Consider the following 10514-nt stretch of genomic DNA (forward strand, 5'->3'; position numbering starts at 1 on the left):
TTCTGCTCTGGTCAGACCTCACCTGGAGTACTGTGTCCAGTTCTGGGCACCACAGTTCAAGAAGGACACTGACAAACTGGAATGTGTCCAGAGGAGGGCAACCAAAATGGTCAAAGGCCTGGAAACGATGCCTTATGAGGAACGGCTAAGGGAGCTGGGCATGTTTAGCCTGGAGAAGAGGAGGTTAAGGGGTGATATGATAGCCATGTTCAAATATATAAAAGGATGTCACATAGAGGAGGGAGAAAGGTTGTTTTCTGCTGCTCCAGAGAAGCGGACACGGAGCAATGGATCCAAACTACAAGAAAGAAGATTCCACCTAAACATTAGGAAGAACTTCCTGACAGTAAGAGCTGTTCGACAGTGGAATTTGCTGCCAAGGAGTGTGGTGGAGTCTCCTTCTTTGGAGGTCTTTAAGCAGAGGCTTGACAACCATATGTCAGGAGTGCTCTGATGGTGTTTCCTGCTTGGCAGGGGGTTGGACTCGATGGCCCTTGTGGTCTCTTCCAACTCTATGATTCTATGATTCTATGATTCTATAAAAACACGTATAATTTCATAACCTCTTTTCCTTAAACCTTGTTTCAACGACTTCCCCATACCTCCCTTTTCTGCATCCCTGTTTTAAACCTTTCCAGCAACCCCTAATTTCAATTACTTATAATTCACTTTCTTTAATCCTTTTTCTCTTACCCAATTGTTTATCGCTGCAATTCTGTTTTACATTACCCATGACATTTTAGCACTCATTAATTTTACAACAGTTCTTAAGATAAACTTTAAATTTCTTCCAATCTTCTTCCACCGTCTCTTTTCCTTGGTCGCGGATTCTGCCAGTCATCTCGGCCAATCCCATATAGTCTATCACCTTCGTCTGCCACTCTTCCAGCGTGGGTAGTTCTTGTGTCTTCCAATACTTTGCTAAAAGAACTCTTGCTGCTGTTGTAGCATACATAAAGAACGTCCTATCTTTCCTTGACACCAATTGGCCTGCCATGCCCAGGAGAAAGGCCTCTGGTTTCTTATGAAAGGTACACTTAAGTACCTTCTTAAAATTTCATTATAGATCATTTCCCAGAAGACCTTGATCCTTGGGCACGTCCACCAAAGGTGGTAAAAGGTGCCTTCAGTTTCATTGCATTTCCAGCAATTATTATTGGGCAAATGATAGATTTTTGCAAGCTTGACTGGGGTCATGTACCACCTATAAATCATTTTCATAATATTCTCTCTTAAGGCATTACATGCCGTAAACTTTATACCGGTGGTCCATAACTGTTCCCAGTCAGCAAACATAATATCATGACCAATGTCTTGTGCCCATTTAATCATAGCTGATTTAACCGTCTCATCCTGTGTATTCCATTTCAACAGCAAGTTGTACATTCTTGACAAATTCTTAGTATTGGGTTCCAACAGTTCTGTTTCTAATTTTGATCTCTCCACCTGGAAGCCAATTTTCCTGTCCTGTTTGAATACTTCATTTATCTGGTAATAATGAAGCCAGTCTCTTACTTTAGACTTCAATTTCTCATAACTCTGTAGTTTCACTTTTCCCTCCTCTTGTTCTATAATTTCCCAATATTTTGGCCATTTAGATTCCATATTAAGTTTTTTCACTTCCTTAGCTTCCATTGGTGACAGCCACGTGGGGGTTTTGTTTTCCAACAGATCTTTATACCGAATCCAAACATTATATAGTGCTTTCCTAACAATATGGTTTTTGAAGCCTTTGTGAATTTTTACCTTGTCATACCATATATATGCATGCCAACCAAACCTGTTATTAAACCCTTCCAGATCCAAAATGTCTGTGTTTTCAAGAAGTAGCCAGTTTTTCAGCCAGCAAAAAGCCGCTGATTCATAATACAGTTTTAAATCTGGCAGGGCAAACCCCCCTCTTTCTTTTGCATCAGTTAATATCTTAAATTTTATTCTGGGCTTTTTGCCCTGCCAGACAAATCTAGATATGTCTTTCTGCCACCTCTTGAAACAGTCCATTTTATCCACAATCTGCAATGTTTGAAACAAAAACAACATTCTCGGCAAAACATTCATCTTAATAACAGCAATTCGGCCTAACAAGGAAAGTCTCAAATTTGACCATATTTCTAAATCTTTCTTAACTTCTGTCCAGCATTTCTCATAATTGTCTTTAAATAAGTTCACATTCTTAGATGTCAAATTAATCCCCAGGTATTTCACTTTCTTTGCTACCATTAATCCAGTTTCACTATGAAACCTCTCTCTTTCAGCAACTGTTAGATTTTTCTCCAGTACTTTCGTTTTCTGTTTATTCAGCTTAAAACCTGCTACTTGACCAAATACTTGTATTAGCTCTAAAACTCTTTTCGTACTAGTGTCTGGCTCTTGTAAAGTTAATACTAGGTCATCTGCAAACGCTCTCAGTTTATCATAAATAGACAATGTTAGAGTACTTGCACGTCAGCTAGAGATCAGAAATTTGGTATGCATATCGAACAAGAACCTGCAATGGCTAGGAAACGGTGTCTCTCTCCAAAATGGGAGACTCAAAATATACCCCAAAATGTTTGTCAACTCTAGGTCCCAGTGAGACCTGAAAAGACTCTGCTTATTCAGAATGCAGAATTACAGCCTAAATAAATTATTTCTTACTTCATCTTCATTCCTTTCCCATTCCCCTTTATTGCCTGTTTTTTAATCCATTATCTTTTTTCTTTTATTCCTTTTTAAAGCAAATCATGTTAGAAAGGATTCCCAAAGCCCAAGACTGGCTGCTATCCAAGATAACTTATCTAACGTATTGTATTTTCCCCAGCAGTTTTCCACAGCACTCTGGGGTCACATATCTGCTAGTCATCTTTGGCTTTTAAGTTCATGTTAAAGTCTTGGCTTTCATTTCAAAAGGAAAACATTTGTTGTTATAGATGTGGAGGAAAGCTTGGAAATAGAGGAGAAGCATGCTTTAGCATTTCCGGGCATGTATTTCTTAACCACATCCAACATATCGTTTCTCACTTTATGTACACAAGTTTGAATAGATATTTGGCAGGGATTGTAAGTGTTCGAGTGTCCACAGAATTTTGCCTGGAGAAGGCCCTGAAGGCCCGCTGCCTGGTTCCCTGTAACCTCACTTCTCGCAGTGAGGAAGCTGGACGTTCGGCTTCCGACAGTCGTTCGAAAACCGGAACACTCACTCCCAGTTTTTGATCGCTCAGGAGCCGAAACGTACGAGTTTCAAGGCGTTCGGCTTCCGAGGTTCCACTGTATTGTGATGCAGCACCATGAATCCTCCAATGGGGGCTGTGCAATGGCAGCCTTAGAGTTCTATGTACAGTGGTACCTCTGGTTACGAATGGGATCCATTCTGGAGCCCTGTTCGCAACCTGAAAGGAACGCAACCCGGGTCTGCGCATGCGCGGGTCGTGATTTGCCACTTCTGCACATGCGCGTGACGTCATTTTGCGCGTTTGCGCATGTGTGAGTGGCGAAACTCAGAAGTAACTCTTTCTGGGACTTTCGGGTCACCACGGAACGCAACCTGAAAAGACGTAACCTGAACCGAACGTAACAAGAGGTATGACTGTGTATAAGAATGAAACTTTTGCTAACTCCAGGGCAAAATTGGCAGTGAGCTGTGTCAAGCAGACACTAGCTTGGAAGTTGCAGGGCCAATAAGGCAATTTAAATAACAAGGGGAAGGCCATTCTCCCTCAGCCCACATCCTAACTTCTTTCATTGGCTCTGTGACCCCCAAACTAGAGTCATATTGGCTTAGTTCACTGTCACTCTCATTTTGGGGTAAGATAATTTTAAAACCTAAAATAGTGGGCAGCCAGAGCATTCAGTTCCTCACATGTGACTCCTGATGCACTGTGGTGGTGGTGAGATATCTTTGGGGCAGTTAGGGGAGAAGCTGGCCTAAGATGGATACTCTGGGTTGCATGGGCACTGAATCTTTACTCTCTAGTCTTGCCCTAGTGCTAAAGAAGGGAGAGATGGAGGGAGGTCATGCCTACACCACACGTTTGCCTCAAAGTATCCTGGAAAGTACAGTCTGTGAAGGATGCTGGGAACTGTAGTTCTGGGTGGTGACTTCTAATACCTCTCAGCATGCATAGCAAACTACAGTTCCCAGAATTCTTGAGTGTTAGCCATGACTGTTTAAGGTCTATAAGAGTGCTTTAAATGTATGTTGTGGGTGTGACAAAGGAAATAAATGGTTCGAAAGAGACTGTGCCTATTTGGTATGACTCCTGCGTAGTGTTGCCTGAGTCATGAATGAAAATTGCATAGAACAGTCCTTTACAAAGTTTGGTGCCTTCAGGGAACATTTTCTACACCAACAGGTCTGCCCATAACCTTTCAGTGTCTGCTATGTAACCTGTCAGCGTTACAGAGGATTCTGGGACATATTTTAGGGTACACACTCAGTGCATGCCTGGCACAGTCTAGGCATGTGGGGCTTCACAAGTGATCCATGTGAAGTGAAAGCAAGGCCTCAGGCACACCCTTTTCTCATTTCCATACCGCCCAACATTTCTCCAGTGAAAATAGGGACATCCCATTCCATAATGATAATTTTACTATTTATACCCTACACATCTGACTGGGTTGCCTCAGCTACTCTGGACAGCTTCCAACACATATAAAAACATACTAAAACATTAAACATTTTTTAAAAACTTCCCTATACAGGTTTGCCTTCAGATGGCTCAGGGGCCGGATAATTCCATACCGTCTAATAATAATAATAATAATAATAATAATAATAATAATAATAATAATAATTTATTATTTATACCCCGCCCATCTGGCTGAGTTTCCCCAGCCACTCTGGGCAGCTCCCAATCAAGTGTTAAAAACAATCCAGCGTTAAATATTAAAAACTTCCCTGAACAGGGCTGCCTTCAGATGTCTTTTAAAAATAGGATAGCTGCTTATTTCCTTCACATCTGAAGGGAGGGTGTTCCACAGGGTGGGCGCCACTACTGAGAAGGTCCTCTGTCTGGTTTCCTGTAACCTTACTTCTTGCAATGAGGGAACTGCCAGAAGGCCCTCGGCGCTGGACCTCAGTGTCCTGGCTGAATTCTGGGGGTGGAGACGCTCCTTCAGGTATACAGGACATTTCTCCAACATTTCTCCAATGAAAATAGGGACATCCTAAGGAAAAGTGGGACATACCAGGATCAAATCAGAAACCAGGAAGGCTTCTCTAAATCAGAAATGTCCCTGGAAAATAGGAACATTTGGAGCGTCTGCATTTCAGAGGGATACGTCATAGTATGGAAAAGCTATCTATCTACAGATGATTATCTGCTATTACTGGGCTTCTCATTGAGGAACCCTGGACCTATGATAAGCTTTCAGAGTTCCCCTTAAGAGGTGTGGTTCTGAGACACAGGAATTTCTCTAGCTAAAGGCCTTGTTACTGGTTAATCATAGGAATATCTTGGAGTGTTTGCTCATGTATGGCCAATAGAAAATATTCAGTGGCTTTCTGCCGTAAACCAAGGGCCACGCATATGCCTTGTTTTTACAAGGTTGTAAACTTTGGGCACTGTTGCAGATGACGCTTGGCTATTTCACTGTTGGACATTGATTTACTACCAACAGTTTTTGCTCAGGCACCTTCCTTCCTTTGTTCTCAACACCTTACACTGCCTTTCTTAGGGAAAACACAATACAACAAAGCAGGTGTGCAAAGAAGCTTAGGGATTTAGCGCATGCCAAAGGGCTACACCTACTGCCTAACCAGATTTTGCCTCCAGATAAAACTCTTGTTTTGCAGTGGAGCATAACAAAATTTGGGCTGTCTTGCACTGGGCTGTGTTAATGCAGAGATCTTCAGGGACCAGACTTCAGCTTGCATGCCTTGGTGTTTGCTTAGTCTCAGAAAGGGTTCCTGTTCTCTTCCATCCTCCCCTCCCAAACCCTTATGTTCATGGAAGGAACTAGGTAAAGGTAAAGGTAAAGAACCCCTGGACAGTTAAGTCCAGTCAAAGGTGACTATGGGGTTACGGCGCTCATCTCACTTTCCGGCAAAGAGAGCCAGTGTTTGTCCACAGACAGCTTTCCGGGTCATGTGGCCAGCATGACTAAACCACTTCTGGCACAACGGAACACAGTAATGGAAACCAGAGCAGCACACAGAAATGCTGTTTACCTTCCAGCCATAGTGGTACCTATTTATCTACTTCCACTGGCATGCTTTCGAACTGCTAGGTTGGCAGGAGCTGGGACAGAGCAACAGGAGCTCACCCCGTCATGGGGATTCGAACCGCTGACCTTCCGATTGGCAAGCCAAAGAGGCTCAGTGGTTTAGACCACAGCGCCACCCACGTCCCTAAGAAGGAACTAGGACTACAGAGGCACCAGGGTGATTGGGGGAGATGTACGTGTGACGTTGCAACGTCCCAATGTCATGAACGTGATATCAGGACACCAGGAGGAGCTCGGGGTGGAGCTGAACGTGACGGCCACATGGCTCAATGGCCAACAGCCACTGGAAGAATGCTGAGCTTGGCTCCACACTATGGCTTGTGCTTTTAGGACATTGGGGGCCACTGGCCCCTATCCCAAAAATATGGGGGGGGGGCAAAAGAACATGGTCCCTAGGAGACAGTGCTGCTGCTTGGTTATGTATGAAGATAACACACTGTAGAGAAAAGCACACCTTTGTTCAAAAAGCTGCTCCTGTAGCTTTGATATCTTTTCTAAGCATTACTCTCTGTCTTGCAGGAGGAAGAGGCCTGCAAGGTCACATCTGTGGGGTGCTCTACACAGCCGAGTTACCATGGCTTATAAACAACACAGAGAAACATTGCTTCTGATAATGGCATTGGCCTGAGACTTCCCAGGGCAAATTCCTGTCTGATTTTTTAACCTACCCAAGTGAGGCTGGCTTGATTTATGAGAGGAATGCATCGCTACCACATTCCACCTAAAGCAGGCACACATCAGCTCGACATGTCTCCAGATGGTCACTGTTTTGTGGGTGGGATTCAAGCATATACTGTATTTTTCGCTCTATAGGACACACTTTTCCCCCTCCAAAAATGAAGGGGAAATGTGTGTGCGTCCTATGGAGCGAATGCAGGTTTTCGCTGAAGCTATCTGCAAGCCTTGGGAACTTGGCGGGAGTTCCCGCCGGGCTCCCAAGGCTTGCGGACAGCAGCCTGCAGCCTGAAGCCAGGGAGCGCAGCGCAGCGCACCCCGGGCTTCGGGCAGATATCCGCAATAAAATTGGTTTCCTTTATTTCCCCCCCCAAAAAAAAACTAGGTGTGCCCTATGGTCCGGTGCACTCTATAGAGCAAAAAATACGGTACCTGAAAGTTAGGTTTGCACAGTTAAAATAGATTATAGGGCTCATTGGAAAAGAGCTATTTTTGCAGTTTGGAAAGTGACAGGGAAATGCATTGAAAAGTATGGAATAAACCAATTACAAGCAGGAAGGCTTGTGAATTTCTGTGCAAGCAAATTGGGATGAATACAGACAAATGCTCATTGTCATATAACCTCCCCAGAAACAAATCAGAATGAATGCACAATAAAGACCAGGTATAATCTCATCTCCGCCTGTGCGATGGTCAAGTAAATCAAGATGACTACTCAATAAACAGGTCATCTGGAGGCAGGGGCAGAGGGTGCAGGGGGTGCAGTGGGGACAGGCCGCCCCCCGGGTGTCTTCGCTGAGGGGGGGGAGTGACATTTGGCACGCCACTCGCCAACGACTCCCAAGCCTACCCTGAGCCATCTGGGGAAGGTGGGGGAGCTGCGCCACTTTGCCAGTGGCATCCCTTCCTCCCCCCTTGGTTTTGACAGCTCAGGGGAGGCTTGGGAGTCAGGGGCGGGCGGTGCGCTGAATGTCCGCCATCGGTGACTCACTCCGCCCCTGGCTGCAGGGCGCACGCACCACTCTGTGCACCTGAGCAGCCATTCCGTGCCTGGGAGGGCACCCTCCATGTCCCACGCCCCTTGGGAGCACACTCTGCCCCCCTTGGGAGCGCGCTTGCCCTGGGCAGTGCAGACATATGCTCTGCCACTGTCTCTGTCTGGAGGGACCCTTATCAAGGCAAAGGCAAGCCATGATAAGTATGTGTGGAAAAGTTGCAGCATTTGGGACTTCTTCGTTTAGATAAAATGTGAGTAAGAGGTAACATGATGATGGAAGTTTATAGAAAGTAAATGGAGAAACGTTTCCCTCACAACGCTAGAATTTGTGAACATCCCATCAAGTAAAATGATGGAAGCTTCAGGACAAATAGAAAGCACGTCTTCATATAGCACATAGTTAAGTTATTCAGCCACCCCTACAAGGAGCACTGATGGCGCAAACTTGGGTGTCTTTTAGAGAGGATTAGACAAATTCACAGAGGATGATCAATAGCTACAAACCATGATGGCTAAGCTCTGCCTCCATGGATGGGGGGAATTAATGCTTCTGAATCCTAGTTTCTCAAAAATACAGGAGAGGAGAATGTTCTTGTGCCCAGGTTCTGCTTGCCACAGGCATCTGGTCAGCCACTGTGAGAAATAATAATAATAATAATTATTATTATTATTATTATTATTATTATTATTATTATTATTAATCAAATCAAATCTTAGAATCCTAGAGTTGGAAGGGACACTGAGGATCATGTAGTCCAGCCTCGTGCAATGCAGGGATATGCAGCTGTCCCTCACGGGGATCAAACTTGCAACCTTGGCACTATCAGCACCACTCTCCAAACAACTGAGCTATCCTTGTCAAATCAGCCAGCTCTAGAGTTTTCTTTAAACAGTTTGCCCTTGGAATTTCATATAACTTCCAGCATAGCACATAATGAATGATGTCCCTTTGCACACCAGGGGGTGGGAAAGGAGCTGTGCAAGATGAGGGGCAGGGTTAAACATGCTCCCACAACTCCTTTGCTTAAAAGCACAGAAACAAAGACTTGTATCAAAAGAAGCTGGCAACCCTAAGTGCATCACAATTCCCCCTTGTCCCATTTTTACAGTCTATTTTTTTTTAATAATTTTTATTAACTGGCCAATCACATCAAATTAAATCACATCACATAAATTCCGAATTACAGAGCCAAATTTTGAATTTTGTTTTTTTTGTTGTCTTTTTTTGCTGTCATTTTTACAGTCTAAGGACTCATCCATATTTCCGCTTAATTTGTGCCTAGAAATCATGAGTCCAAGCGCTTTTCCACTTGACCTGTGCTTTCTAGCCATGGGTCCAAGCAGTTCTGCCTTTGTTCCACTGCTTTCTCAAAAAAAAAAAAATCTGTTCTTTAGTGCTACATCGGAACAAACGACAATCCACAGAACACCCACTTGCTGTTTATTCTGATTAAATGCTAAAGATTGGAATCTTTGGGGGAAGACACATGCTTTAAATGTGTATTGGGTGTCCTTCAAAGGTATGGCATGAATCTGCCCTAATAACACAAAGTGAGATGTTTGAGCACATGGTGGTGATTACTGTATTATTAGAGTGATCATTTGCGAACATTAGGTTTCAATGAGAACAGATTGTGACCAGTAATTCCTTTACTCTTCCTGGCACAGCGCTTCAAATACAGCTTGGAGGTTGGGACACTTATTTACATGTTGCAAATGGGATATCTGGGACACATTTCTGGGATGTAAGCCTCAGAAAGCCTCCTGCAAGGTTGAAAGCCCAGACATGAAAGGATGCAAGGCCCCCAGTTCAGCTGCACTAGAGCAGTTTGTCTGTTCCTTCCGTCTCAGTGTAGATCAGATACAAAGAACTTCATTGTTCATGTTGGCTCTCACAGCCAGTGTACTATAGTAGACCGGGTGTTTACATTTGGGAATCTAAGTTCCAGTCTGACTTGGTGGCTGTGGAAAAGTGGGAATCTCTCAGCCTAGCCTGCAGCAAGCAAAATGAAATAAAGACATATTGACACCTGCCCATGGGATATAGCAGTAATAGTAGTAGTAGGAGTAGGAATAATAATAATAATAATAATAATAATAATAATAATAATAATAATAATATTTTATTTATACCCTGCCCTTCCTGGTTCAGAAAACCGGGCTCAGGTTGGCTAACAACAAATTTAAAACACTTTAATTGATCCAACAAAAAAAAAGCATAAAATACAGTATAAAACGTGACTAACAATAAATTCAGAATTCAAAAATCAATTTAGGGGGGAAATCCATCCCATAAACATTAGATGATCACCAGGGCTAGCTGGCTAAATTAGTCCTATTTGGGCCAGCGAGGAGACCAGGGGAGAATTAGCTGTGGGATCCCAGAGTGGGTAATCTTCATAAAAAGGGAAGGGGAGGGAAGGAAGGGGAATAAAAGATCAGGCTAAGTTCAAACTGAAAGCCAGGCGGAATAGCTCTTTCTTACAGGAAGTTAAATCCTGCAGGGCCCTGGTCTTGTGGGACAGAGCATTCCACCAGGTCGGAGCCATCACTGAGAAGGCCCTGGCCCCGGTGGAGGATAATCTGACTTCCTTAGTAACAGCATCCAAATGGTTAACTGTGAAGGTGGTAGATAAAA

General features: G+C 43.8%; 1 long non-coding RNA gene across 1 annotated transcript in view; it reads left to right on the forward strand.

The window, feature by feature from the left end:
* LOC310756004 overlaps positions 1 to 6838 on the forward strand; it is a 44236-nt gene extending 37398 nt beyond the window's left edge. The window contains exon 2 of the long non-coding RNA XR_014544631.1: positions 6724 to 6838. This is a non-coding gene — a long non-coding RNA (uncharacterized lncRNA). The remainder of the gene's footprint in view (positions 1 to 6723) is intronic.
* The last annotated feature ends 3676 nt before the right edge of the window (positions 6839 to 10514 follow it).

Source organism: Podarcis filfolensis (genome assembly GCF_964270895.1).
Source record: "Podarcis filfolensis genome assembly, chromosome: 2".
Taxonomy (NCBI): Eukaryota; Metazoa; Chordata; class Lepidosauria; order Squamata; family Lacertidae; genus Podarcis; species Podarcis filfolensis.